Below are 14,584 nucleotides of genomic sequence, written 5' to 3'. Positions count from 1 at the left end.
GCATTTAACATTTAATAAATAAATATCTCTTTTTGACTTCGAGAAAGTTCCAGAAAATTCTCGCGCGCGATTAAAAATCTTATAAAAGGAGGAAAACCTCTCAGTTCGGTGTGATTTTAGTTTGTTGTTGCTTTAAGAGTTTGTTTAGTAAACTGCACTTGTTGACTGTATCGAATTCGCGGATTAGCTTTCTTTAGCTGTTTTGAATTACGTTCTCTTGAACATTTGAGTAGTTAAAAGGTGTGTGAGGTGTATTTAATTACGGCAAAGCACACTAGGGCTATCTGCCTAAGGGGAGATATGCCTTCGTAGAGGACTTTCTAAGGGAAACTGGCTCGTATACACGTTACACGTGAGGAAAACCACGAAAACACCCATGCAGCCAGCCCGTTTGCGGGATTCGTGAGTAGTTAAAAGATAACTACTGTTAGATATTGTTATACTGAACGAATATCTGAGGAAAATTAATCATTTTTGTTATGATAATAATAAATTTTGTTCATTTTTCATCGGACTTGTTCATTCAATTCAAACGAATCTGTACGCACTCAATAATTTTTGGTGTCAGGAGTGGGGTGTTCTGCAGTTCCGCCGTATGTGTCCTTCAGCTCCACAGTTCCAACATTTTAAGGTCGGTTTCTTGTCATTGATATTTCTTTTCAAGGCACTGAGTTGTCTGGTTATATCGTCTAGACGAACAGTGACTTGATCCTTGTTGACTGTAGCGAATTCGCGGATTAGCTTTCTTTATCTGTTTTGAATTACGTTCTCTTGAACATTTGAGTAGTTAAAAGATAACCACTGTGAGATATTGTTATACTGAACGAATATCTGAGGAAAATTAAGCATTTTTGTTGTGATAATGATAAATTTTGTTCATTTTCATCGGACTTGTGCATTCAATTCAAATGAACCCGTGCGCACGCAACAGTATGATTAAAAATGAAGATTGAAATTGAAAAGTGGTCATATTATAGCTTAAGTTTATGTCTAATATTATTATAAAATTATTTATCAAGAAAATAATATCGAACGTGCACAGTAATTTTTAATTGGAAAGTTTATTTTTCTGTATAGTTTTATTCGACAACACAATACGTTATTACTTATATTATAATTATTATTACATTGCATGGTCGCTTGCAGACTGCCTTAAATGCTAATTCCTAGAACGGTGAAAACACACACAGAAGTGATTATCCCCCGTTACCTTCTACGATACGGGAACCATGAACTCACATGAAGGTTTAAAAGAACCCTTTTTACTAACAAGTTTTCTTGTCAATTGCACAAACTGATAACAATAACGGAAAATAAAATCTCTGGAGCTTACGGAAAATTCAGAACAATTGCTTAACTTAAAATGTTAAAAATAAAGTAACACATGCCTGTTTAAGCTTCGGCTCAGGCCTCAATATTTTCACGAAGCAACTGTGGCTAGCGGAGCTAAAACCGAGTAAGCAATTTATTTTCAGGACGTCGTAACAGAATGACCGATCAACAGTAGCTATCAAAGGCTCTCTACTGAACTCAAGAACACTGCACTTAAGTACATTAACTAATTTCCATTCTGGTGGGAGTTCACGAAAGTGGAAATGAAAATTAAGCCAAATAACTCTACAACTATTTTAACCTTTTATGTCATATATCGTGACAAACTCATCTTATAATGGATGGACAAAAATAACCGGAGTTATTTTAAGCCATTATATTAATAGAGTTTATATTTACGTATTTAATCTCATTCATAGTATTCTCCGGCAACATAAATGCACTTTTCCCAACATTTTGAAAATTGCTGAAAACATGAAACGATTCTGGAACTCTTCATACGGAACATTATTCAAGGCAAATAATGTACTTTGTTTCCATCTTATTCACGTTACTGAATTGTTTTTCGAGAGTTTTCTTTATCCGTGGAAAAACAAAAAATGTCGGACCGAGAAGAAGATGTTAAACAGCGTAGCATGTTTGGTTTGTTTTATTTCATTACAGCAAAACAAACGAAGGCTACCTGCCTAAGTGCAGGAATGCCTTCGTGGAAGACTTTCTAAAAGAAACTTGCTGGTATATACGTAACACGTGGAGAAAATCACGAAAACGATCATGCAGCCAGCCTGTTCGCCGGGATTCGAAAACGAACTACCAGGGTTCAGCGACATTACCGCTCAACCGCTAATGGGAACATAGCGTAATAAAATACAAACAGAATGTTTTCTTTCTCTAGAAATTGTTGGGGAGAGGACTTTTCTTGAAAAATCTGGCCAGTGGTCTTTCGATAATCTTCGTTTGTAACTTGTGCTCTTTTTCAATGTTTACTTTATTTCTGTTCGTCAGTGAATGTCTAAGTCTTCAGATATGTCGCCAGTTTTGAATCTGGAAAATCACTTGCAGTTATGATTTACTCAAAGCATCATCTTTAAAGATTTTCTGAAACATAACAATTTTAGCTGCAGTTTTACCCCAATAAAAAATTAAATATCATGCACATATTTGTTGTTTGTAGACTCACATCACAAAAATGGTGGTACATTACAAGGAGGTACAAACACAAAATAGAACCGAAGACAAACAGTTCTACTCATATCAATAGCACTTGAGAAATCTGAAGCTAAAATAAATCTAGCAGCACGATCGGTAATTATGAAATGCTCGCTTTCAGTGCTGCCATTCCCGCTATTTTTGGTTACCCCTACGTATTTTGCTGTACAATATAGCCTATTTTAAATTAAGAATTTTTAACACCCCGAAAAAGATATCATTATTTCTATTACGCAACATTGTATCCGAACAAAATATAAATTACCTCTTAACCTGCGAAATAGTTGTCGTAATCCTCGCGGACAAGCAATCCGGTAAAAAATGTACAGCCAGGTCTTGAATAATTAAGGATATCCTTTATTAAAAAAATGGAAAATTGCCGCGAGGCATTAGTTTGTGATGGAATAGTATCACAGTTAATTTTTTTCTTTTTTAATCTTTGGTACTGCTGTTTTAAACAACATGTTTTAACTACATAATTTTAGCTTTGTGTACTGAGTTTCTTGAAATTACCTTTTAAACTAATAACCCTATCGTAAGTGTTTCAGCTTTCAGATATTTTCAAGTGTAAACTGCAAAGTAAATGCGATGATTAACTTGCTGTTTTCTTAAAATACGATTTTTTAAAAATATTTTTAAATATTTTTTTAATTAAAAAATTTCATGGTAAGTTCTTTTTAAAATGTAAAACTGTAATGTGAAGTTTTGAAATCCCTCCCCTTGTGTATTTATTTTATATATTAGAGTGTCTCAGTTTATGACGGATAATAGAATCTGAACGTTAAAAGAGTGTCGAATAGCAGAATTAGCACGATATGAATGATTTTTAGCTGAAAAAAATTTTGTTATTTATATGATGCCATTAGCGTTGCAGGAATACTAACAATGGCAGATCTTGAACAACCTAACAATCGTGCAGTTTCTGAGATACTCGTTCCGTGTCTTGTGCCATTACAATCTGCCCGCTATCAAATTCTCTTAGATCAGCAGCCTTTCCCATCACTCGCAAAAGTTAAATGCAAGAATGATTCCTTACCTTCTCCAACAGCAGTTAAATACCATTCAGGCTTAATCACATACCCTCCACGTCATCCAGTTGAGATCATTGAAAAATGTGAGGATGGTCATGATGTTTTGGCTCATCAGTGTATAAATAACAACAGTTATTCATTTGCTCTTTTGAGCATTTTTGGGTGAATTATCATCTAGGCGTTACATTAACATCTAATTATCATCACATCGTAATCATTATTATTTTGTGAATGTTTTAAGCTTTAATACTGACACAAAATTTATTACTGAACAATAACTATAAGAATTAAAAAACTGTTCTGAAGTATCCAGATGAGGAAATTTTAGGTTTTAAAATAAATTATGTGATAGAATTGGATACTACAGCGAATTTAAACTATCCGAAGATAAAGAAGGTAATCTGGGTAATGAATGAAATGTGAGAAGGGAACATATGTGATAACAGAAGTGATAATGATTAGATAATGTTTAAACGACACTTGAGATGTGTGTATTGTGGCAAGTGCAAAGAATTCAAATGCAGTTAGCAAAGATCAATGCTTTGTGAATTTGTTTTAAATACTTCCTTAAAACTTAAAAGACGCTATTAAAACGCAAACATATTTAATTCATATTTGAAAATATCCACCCATATGATTATTTTTCGATACATTTTAGTACACAACTATCGGGCAAGCCGCCAAATGAACGGGCTGTAGCCAGAGCAAAATTTATAAGTTCTCTGTATATCTGAAAAGAAAATATAGAAAAACATTTCAATACGAATGAAATCAGTTCATTCTTTCCAAGGAAGAACAAATTCGTAAATAATGTTTTTGATGCCAAACCAGGAAACAAAAAATTTTGACACTTCAGGTTAGCGTATGATGCCACCACTTAAATTTAATTTAAGAACTTTTTTTCATTATCAGTAAAAGAAATAACTGTCAATAACATCTCGTGGCGTAATATCTTAACATATCGTGGCGTAATATTTTAACCTGCAAGAAAACAGTTGCCAACAGCAGCTATTTATTTAAAATGCTGACATTAACGAAAAATTTTCGACATACCAGAACGTCACATCTAATCGCGTACTTTCTTCAACGCCAGAACAGAACCTTATATAATAATAATATATTTAATGTTTGGCAATGCTATTTTTAGCCCAAAAGGTCGGTAGCCCAGAAAGGCTATTAGTTTCAAAATGGCATTTTGTGTTGCTTCACTATAAACGACATATCACATTTTAAGTTGTTGCCACCAAATATTATCGCTCTGTATTATATTTAAAGAAATTAAATAATGAAGAGTCTGCATGAATGTATGTACAGTGGTGGCCAAAATTGTGGACACTTTTGGAAATTTTTTATGTTTTTGAACTTTGTATGGCTTAAAGAAAAATTCAATACAAAACACAAAATTCAATTATTTGCAATACAAAAAAGTTAAACGATAATAGTTATCGATATACATTAGATAGTGATGATTGCAGTGAGTTATCAGTACTTAATAGGGTACCCCTTTATTTTTGATTACAGCTTCACATCGAAGTTTCATTGAGCTGACAAGAGTTTTAAGCTCTTCTTTCGTTATTACATGATGCCAAGAAACAATTATAGCCTCTATTAGTTCCCTTTTATTTGATGGGTGCCTCATTCGGACAAGAGTTTTCAAACGGTGCCACAAATTTTCGATAGGATTGAGGTCAGGACTGTTTCCTGGCCATGACAACAATTTAATGCTCTTTGTACGAAACCACTGTTTCGATATTTTTGCCGTGTGGCAAGAAGCAGAATCCTGCTGAAAAATAAACGAAGCATTGTTGGGAAAGAGATCTCTAATGGAAGGTAGAAGTTTTGGTTCTAGAAAAGTGTCAATGTATTTTCTGGCATTCAGTGTCCCATCGATGACATGAAGGCGACCAATACCATCTGCTGACATGCATGACCAAATCATAACACTAAATGGGTTCTTCACAGTTGCTTGAATGCAGTCAGGATGTAGCTCTTCTTCTATTCTACGTCTTACATATTTTCACCCATTACTCCCGAATAACGATATCTTAGTTTCATCACTCCATATAACTTGTGACCACTGATCATCTGTCCTATTAATGTGTTCCTTTGCCCACTGTAGTCTTTTTTTTCGTTGCTGAAAATTAAGATACGGCTTTTTTCGTGGAATTCTACCGCTCAGTCCAACATCTGTTAATCTTCTCCTGATTGTTCTTGAACTGACAGAAACACCAGCATCATTCAGATCACTTCTGATGGCCGCTGATGACATTTTTCTATCTTGGAGACATAGTCTTTTTATTCTTGTGTCATCAATAGATGTGGTGCACCTTTTTCGGCCTTTTCCTTCTTTGTTTTTTATTGAATTTGTCTCCTGATATCGTAAACAAAACTATCGGACTCCATATGTAGTCACGGAACCACCCACCTGTCTTGGAATTTCAGCATAGGAAAACAACTTTCTCGTAACACAAAAATATTACATCTCTTTCTAGGTGTCCAATCTACTCTTTTATTTGATGTCATTGCTTCTTGACTAAATATTAAAAATTTTTACAAAAATTCCTACTTGTAATTGCAGTGTATAAGAAACAGGTCCTCCTTCTACAGAACAAAGCAAAATAATGAATTGTTTCAAGTGTAAACATGATGTCAGCTTCTACTGGCAGTTACTAACATTTGATTGGTTCTCAGAAGAAGAACAGTGATTGGCCAGGAAAGCTAGACATTACAAACCACTTCATAACTGTGTTTTTTTATTTATATTAAAGTACATATAACTTTTTTTGTATTGCAAATAATTGAATTTTGTGTTTTGTATTGAATTCAGTAATGAATTCTCTTTAAAATGATATATACAAGTTTGCATTTTGCGAAACGTAACATTTTCTATAAGCATACAAAGTTCAAAAACATAAAAATTTCCAAGTGTCCACAATTTTGGCCACTACTGTATATTTCTCGCATTGTAAAAAAACAACGGTACCTAGAATCATAAAATTTTGAGTAGTGTAATCCTCCACCAGAACATGGGCACCTGAACGTCCGAATTTTGAATTTCGAAATTGTTTTATTATCTATTTCATATTTCGTAATACTTTCCCAACTTTTTCATTAACAAACTCAACGATTTCAAAGCGAGCAATGGCAACGTTGTACGGGAGAAAACATTGTCATTTCCAGCGCCCGAGACTATGTATCGGAAATTCTACAGATATGCTGCTTCTAAATATTTTGTGACACTGTTGTTGAATTGAATTTTATGTGCTTTTATTGCAAAGAACATAACACTTAATTAATAAATACAGGTAACACACACAAAAAAAAAAAAAAAAAAAAAAAAAAAAAAAAAACCCTTTGGGCGTAATATAAAATTTGAAAGGTTTCTCATTTTACTTCCTTGTACGAAGTAAAAAGGAAATATTATAATCGTGAAAAGTTTCAGGCAGTTTATTTCAACGAAAATATCCCATTTTGACCACTATCGCATGCAATTTAACGATGTCTTTGCGTGACATCTGTACGTAAGGAGAGAATAAAAGACTCTTTTCCTCCAAAAAAATTATAAAACTGCTTTAAAATGAATTCTGGAGAGAATTTTTCGTGGTGTCTGTACGTACGTATATACATATGTATCTCGCATAACTCAAAAACGAGTAGCTTTAGAACGTTGAAATTTTGTATATCGGACTGCTATAGTATGTAGATGTGCACCTTGTATTTTGGTTGCAATACGTATATAAATATATCCAATCTGTTACCCGGCTCACTGATCTCAGTTTCTTTATTTTCTTTTCTTTTTATGTTTTTAAATTGAGCATTTTTGGTTTTAAAAATGATTGAATTATGTTATTCTTATCTTCCGGTTAAGGTTTTTATGCCTTTAGGAAATCTGTAAGCAATATTTAAAGAATTATCAACAATTTAAAAGCTGTTTAAGTGCAGTTAAGCCTAATTTTTAAATAACATGGCGGATATGTTTGTTTACATTTGAAACAGCAAAATAGTAGATTTGTTGCCAAGCTATAGAGACTAAGCTTTACAACAATAAAGATAACGCCTTCATTTATTATTGCGAATTAAATCATGTTTAATCCTTTCTGGAATTTTTTCGAGGAAATAAGTGTTTAAGATTTACTTCGTAATTTTTAATATAGATATTTTACGTTTTTATGTATTTTTGCGTTGTCGCGAAGTGAAAACTGAATTAATTGAATGAGAAATACTGAATCGTCTGTGAAAAACTGTTTCTTTTTTGTTTTGTTTTCTTAATTTCTTTTATACATCGCTCTAGATTTGTTATAGTATTTGAATAGATCATGTGGCAACGATTAGATAATTCTTCAAATGATATAAATTTTGTGCATTCTTAATTATAATATGAACGAAATGTAACGCTGTTAAGTGAACCTAGTGCCAGAGTGTCGCTATGGTAAACAAATATAGTGAATTTTAAAGAGTGTATTTATTCTATTGTGGTTTATGCGTTATCGACGAAGTAGATTTAATTCAATCCAATAAGTTTAAATTAAATGCAAGAAAAAATGTGTATAATTTAATATTCTGTACAAGGAAGTCATGCGGTGTACACATCAGATTTTTTATTGTTGTCGTTGTTGTTATTTAATTGCTCTAGATATCCTACTTATTTACTGAACACTGTTTTTATGGTCAAGCAAACATCAGTATTTAAGCTATACAATCAAAAGTTTAATTTTTTTTTTGTTTCATATTTTGTAAAACGTACAAAATTTTTATTAACAGACTATACAATTTGAAAGGGAGCAGTGGCAACAGTTTTCCAAATAAAGCAGATTTTTATCTCCAGCGCGGGAGACTGTTGCCACTAGAAAAAAATAGTGCGAAAACTATCGTTTTCAGAGTTTTAATTAATATCTCGGTTTTTTAATTAATACCTCGGCTGAAGTCGTTAGGAAGATGAGAACGGTTGAAATGGCTTCCCAAGAATTCTTGGAATTCGGGAATATCTCTTTCGAAACTCAACTCTACGACGTTCCGGAGGACATGATGTCACCAACAAACAAGCAAACAGACAGACGCGTACAGATTGTAATAGCATAGACAGATTATTCGTATTTTTGTTATTCAGTATCTACCTGTTGCATAACAAACTACATCCTTTTTTTGCATAACAAACTACATCCTTTTTTTTTTTTTTTTTTTAGTTTCAGTAGGAAAAAATAAATGCTACTTTGATAAAATAAAGCATACTTATCTTCTTTAAATAGAATAAGAATTTTTTTTTAGGAAACAGTTCCCCACTTAAAAGGTTACAAAAAGAGGTTAGAAATTATTTTTGAAAACAGAAGTAGTTTTAAGTCTACTTTAATGAAGGAGATTGCTGATGAAAGGGCGAAATCCAGAAGAAACGATACCAATATCTAAGGAAACAACAAGCAAAGCTATGTAAAATTACAAGGTCAGCCAAGGGGAATCTGTACCACATAAAGACAAGCATTTTGATAGCATCATTGCTAAAATAAAAAGGATATGTTTTGTCACAATACAAGCAGAGAACTTAACAATTGTAAGAAAATCTTGTTCTCGTACAGGAATCATTGGAATATAGTGATAATAAACATCTCTGCATTGATGAGAACGTATGGCTTCATCGTATTCATTTCATTTGTGCATTGAAGTGCATACTACATTTCAGATTTTCCTGTTATTTTTGTTTCCTCCCAGGGAGAATTTTTTTGCCAGATCCTTCTGTTTCAAGTCTTTTGAATTGAGCATTGAGGTGTCATGTTTTCTACAGCAAGGGCTTGATATCGCAGAGTTTTTCCATCATATATAATGGTTTTTCTCACAAAGACAGCACCTGTGAAACAACTCTACGGTACTGAGTAAGACAGAGGTTTCACAGAAACACAGTCGTCTGCCGGTTTCGAGAAACTCTTTTCACACTTTTTTTTCTCCTGCGGAAACAAGAAATTTTGTTTTAAATCATTTGAAAGGGGAAGTTTTTTGCAGCCCTTTCTTAATTGACGAATTAAAATTTAGTGAGTTTTCCATAGAGCGATCATCATATTCACGCGGTACTCTCTGTCCTAAATCATGTACATGCTGTAATGTATATAAAACTACCTGACATACGACATGATATAAATAAGTATCTTGTGTTTTCGCAGCATAAAGTTCAATTACATATGCTATTTCATAGCACCATTAAGAATTAAAACACCTCATTGTATTTGTCGATATTTTTGTGCTTAATTTTTTTTCTGAAATAATAGCTGAATTTTTAAGACATAATATATATATATGTAGTATTTTAGGTAGTAGTCAGAGAGATAGATGCAGGAACCAGTAACTTCCAGACGTGGCCGTTTATAAACACAACTTTATGCCATGATAATTCGCATCAGATCGCTTTTGGTAGACAAGGCATTTATCCAATCATAGTTGGAATACAATAATTTTTATGTACACTGGTTTTTAAAGGTATGCCGTAGGCATCTTACACTGGGAAGCAAAACAGTGTGGATGTTGGCGTGGCGGAAACTAGGAAAAACAATGACGTAGTTGTTTTGCAAAGAGTATTTATACTAAGTATGATGCATAAGTAGAGCTATTCTGTGATTGGTTAATGTTAGGTTGTTATGTAACATGGAAAGATTTCGAATTTGGGAGAACAGATGAATTTAGGGAGAGAGCACCAAATCTAGAATAGTTAATTTTGAGGTCGCCAATTATTTCTGAAAGCAGCCATCACATTTTTTTATATCTATATCTATATCTATCTATATATATATGTAATAGATTCTGTAGTAGAACGCGGGTGGTTGCATCTACAATGAACAGCGAAAATTTTGATGCCGTAGAGTGCTGAAACGCCGATCCACAAGGAATAAGAAATTTGGCAGTCAAGGTATATTTAATTTAACTTTTATTGCAGTAAACATGTTGGGGCCACAATCAAGTTGGTACATTAATTGTGCCTATTCGAAAAAGTTTACATTTTTGATAACTTTGTAGCAAGAAAGCAGCAGCAGACAAACAGCAGTTTAGCTAGGCCAAAGCGTGGAAAGCAAGTGCGTTATGTTCAAACTGAAGTCTTAATTCAGACTGAGTTAGTTTTGGTTTCAATGCATTTTGATTGGATGGTTGCTGTAAAATTACTATTGGCTGTTTGAGTTTTAGTTTCATTTACATCATCAGAATTATGTAAGAGGCATATGACATAGATTTTTCTCGAAATGACGCAGTGCAAATAGAGGTTACTATTTTTAGAAGAAAGAAGGGAATTAATTTTCTCTGCTAATTTAATCTTTTACATATTCTTTATTTTTCTTACATATCCCCCCCCCCCTTCAAAAGAAAGTTTGGGACAGCAGGGCAGTGTTACATTGCTAATTTTCTTATTTTACACAAAATCAGAAGACCCCCATAGCTTTCTCTAATTCAAACATTTCCAGTTATTTCGGTATCACCAGTTTAACGAACTTATGTACTGAATTTTCATGAGTGGTTAAGAGTTGCTTCTGGCAGTTGCTTATAAAGGCCTCCGTTCCTTGTTCAAAAGGCAACTGGCCTTCTGAACTGCACTATACATTCCACTTAACACGTTCACACCGGAGTCAATTTTTACGTTCTTCGCCGTGAGACGGCGCTCGAATTTTTGCAGCGTTTCATCTGACGGCGCGCGATTATTACCTGTTCAGACCTGTATACGAGTTGTACGTGTGCTAATAGTTATTAATTATAATTGTTATTAAAAAGTTTTTATAATAAATAAATGTTAATTTTTCATGATTTTAATTTTCAGCGTCTAATAACACAATCGAATGCATACCATCGGTGGCACGCGCCGCTCCATAAAACAGACTAGTGCGGGCCACCGGTGGTACGCGCCGCCCGATGAGACAGACTAGTGCGGGCCAACTGTGGCCCGCGCCGGCGTGAACGTGTTAAAGAAAGTTAAAACACTCTATTTATATAAAAATAATAATTATATGACAAAATTATATGGTGGGAGCCTTCAAAGTTTATATCTTCTGATATGAGGAGGGTAAAAGAGCAAATAACAGAGGTAAAAACAGGGCCTCTGTTTTGAACCAGCACTCCCTCATCATACTGCTACATGCATTTATTCTCTTTTTAGTATTTTTATATCCATCATAACTACACTCAGTATTTTAAATATATTTTCTCCACGACTGCTGTCTGTCTGTTGCTGCTTTCTTGCTAGAAAGTTATCAAAAATGTAAACTTTTCCCAACAGACACAATTAATGCGCCAACTTGATGGTGGCCACAACATGTTTACTGCAATAAAAGTTAAATTAAATATACTTTGACTGCCAAATTTCGTATTCCTTGTGGATCGGCGTTTCAGCATTCTACGGCATCAAAATTCTCGCTGTTCATTGTGGATGCAACCACCCGCGTTCTACTACAGAATCTATTACAGCAAAGTCGACAGGATTCGAAACTGTGCGGGGGAAACCCCAATGGATTTCGAATCCATATATGTAAGAAAAATAAAAAATACGTAAAAGATTAAATTAGTAGAGAAAATTAATTCCCTTCTATATTTTAAAAATAGTAACCTCTATTTGCACTGCGTCATTTCGAGAAAAATCTATGTCATATGACCGTTACATAATTCTGATGATGTAAATGAAACTAAAACTCAAACAGCCAATTGTAATTTTACAGCAATATTAACTATCCAATCAAAATGCATTGAGAACCAAAACTAACTCAGTCTGAATTAAGATGTAACTTTGAACATAACACACTTTTTTCTATGTTTTGTCTTACCTGGACTGCAGTCTGTCTGCTTCTTCTTTTTTGCTGCAAATCGATCAAAAATGTAAGCTCTTTGGAACAGGCACATTTAATGTCCCGATTTGTGTGTAGCCGCAACATGTTGCTGAAAATAAAACTGAAGATTTAATCTGCCTTCGCCTCTAATTTTCTAGTCATTATGGATCAACACTTCTAAGCCATCAAAATTCCTGCTCCTGAATATTATATATATATATTACACACACATACACACAAAGTGTGTAAAATATAAAAAATATGATGGCTTTGTTCTGCGCGAACAGGCATCCGATAATTAACTTTCCGCAATTTCAGGATCTTCCCCCTAGGCCAGTACTTTCGAGAACATTCTGGCATGTTATATAACCGCTAGTGTAAATACTGAGTATGCGCCATTTTTCGTCAGACTGCTTTCTTCTGCCGCTGCTATTAGACCTTGCTGCTGCTCATCCCATCTTTCTTCCCGTTGTTAGAACAGTTATGACGTAGAAAATCTAAATTTAACCTTACCTAGTTTAAATCACTATTGAATATGTAATTTGGAGAATTTCATCCAGAGGAAAATGATTTGCGGGGAGAATTGAATAAAGATGTGGAATCTAAAAAAGCTAAATCCTTCTTTGGCGGCATTTTGAAGCCTTCTACTCAGTCACAGCACCGCCCAGCTTCTGATGTAGTTATATCGCCAAGCTTTGTCATTCCTGTACCTGCCAGCCAAAATATTACATATATACATAATTAAATGAATGAAATGGGAATACTCATATAAAAAATACGAGTTAAGTAAAAACTAGGAATTACGATTTGAAGTCTACATCAATTCCAATCAACTAAGTCATAATTACAAAATAAAGAAAGCAAAAATTAAAAAAAAAACCATAGGTAAAATATAAATTATAAAAGAATTTAAAAATATTATAAAAGAAAATATTGTAAAGGAAAAAGTGAAAGATAGAATAAAGAACATTTGACTTTAAAGTAATAGCTAATAGTTGTGGAAAAGTAAATTCAATTGAGATTCAAAAATTTAAATGCAAATTATACGAAAATTTTAGCAATATTACAGAAAAATGACAGAAAAATGAACAATGGAAAAGATAGCGAAATAATGCTGACTAGTCAGGGAGAATTACCGTATTTACTGGTGTAATAGTTGCACCTTTTTTGGCAGTTTTACTTTGCAAAAATCTAAGTGCGACAATTGTGCGTGGAAATCTAGTACACAATATTGTACACTTTTGAAGAATTTTTCCGCTTCAAAACGGGGGTGGCACTATTATCACGCGAGTATAAATACGGTAGCTTATTTCACCCTCTTCCCAACTGCTCAGACATCGCGTTCCATCCTTGTCATGCATATGTAATTAAAAAATTTCCTTACTTAATTTTTCAGTGTCCCAGCTAATTCATAAGCATGCCCCTACACGAAACGTAGGCGCAATTTTGACCTAACTTAAGTTGCCAGTTTGGCATCATCCTTCTTACTTGAGTAAAAGACGAAATACCTTCGCATTTATTAATTATTGCTTATTGAACGGGAGTGGGTTTGTTCCATTTGAAAAGTCAACTAATTTCCGATCAATAGCGATAATTACTTGTTTTTAATTTTTAATTTCTTTTTCAAAGTTTGAAATTTTGTTATTCATAATTTAAATTCAAGTCTCCGTAAAACATTTTTTTCATAATTTACATTCAAGTTACTTTAAAACATAATTTTCGGAATTAAACTTCCTACATATGGGTTCCCTCTTTTTTGATACTTCTAAATTTATATTAGGACATAATATAATTAATATTTCTTTAGTAAATAAAGTATTATTATCTTACTGTGCAGCTATTGCGCAAGTGAATTTTAAATCATTCAACATATAATATATTTAATCAATATAGTTTAGGAAATAAATTATTATTATTATTATATATATATACAGGTGCATAGGAAAGTTCCTTTATCCTGAAAATTTTTGCGAATGGAGACAGCGATAGCTCTGCAAGTGAAGTAACAGTTTAGTAAAACTACTACGCCCGACCTAATGCAAACGACAGCAGCGCCCTAGTGGCAAAATTTGGAAGACAGACATTGCAAATCGAAAATGAAAAGAGATGGAGCAAAATTTCCAATTGGAAAGTTTTAGAGCATCAGTTAGTTAGAAAGAAACGACATTTGATTCACCCGGTTAAGATAAATTGTCGCCTGTATAACCAAAGATGTCCGCTTTACCC

At 33.5% G+C, this 14,584-nt stretch overlaps 1 protein-coding gene across 2 annotated transcripts in view; it reads left to right on the top strand.

Annotated features, from left to right (window-relative positions):
• LOC118186006 (uncharacterized) overlaps positions 1 to 14,584 on the top strand; it is a 56,350-nt gene that overhangs the window by 6,618 nt on the left and 35,148 nt on the right. The window lies entirely within an intron of this gene.

Source organism: Stegodyphus dumicola, chromosome 2 (assembly GCF_044657685.1).
Source record: "Stegodyphus dumicola isolate Sdum_Otavi_A_Nest chromosome 2, ASM4465768v1".
Lineage (NCBI taxonomy): Eukaryota > Metazoa > Arthropoda > Arachnida > Araneae > Eresidae > Stegodyphus > Stegodyphus dumicola.
The sequence above is the reverse complement of the archived record's forward strand: the minus strand, read 5'-3'. Positions and strand labels throughout refer to the sequence as shown.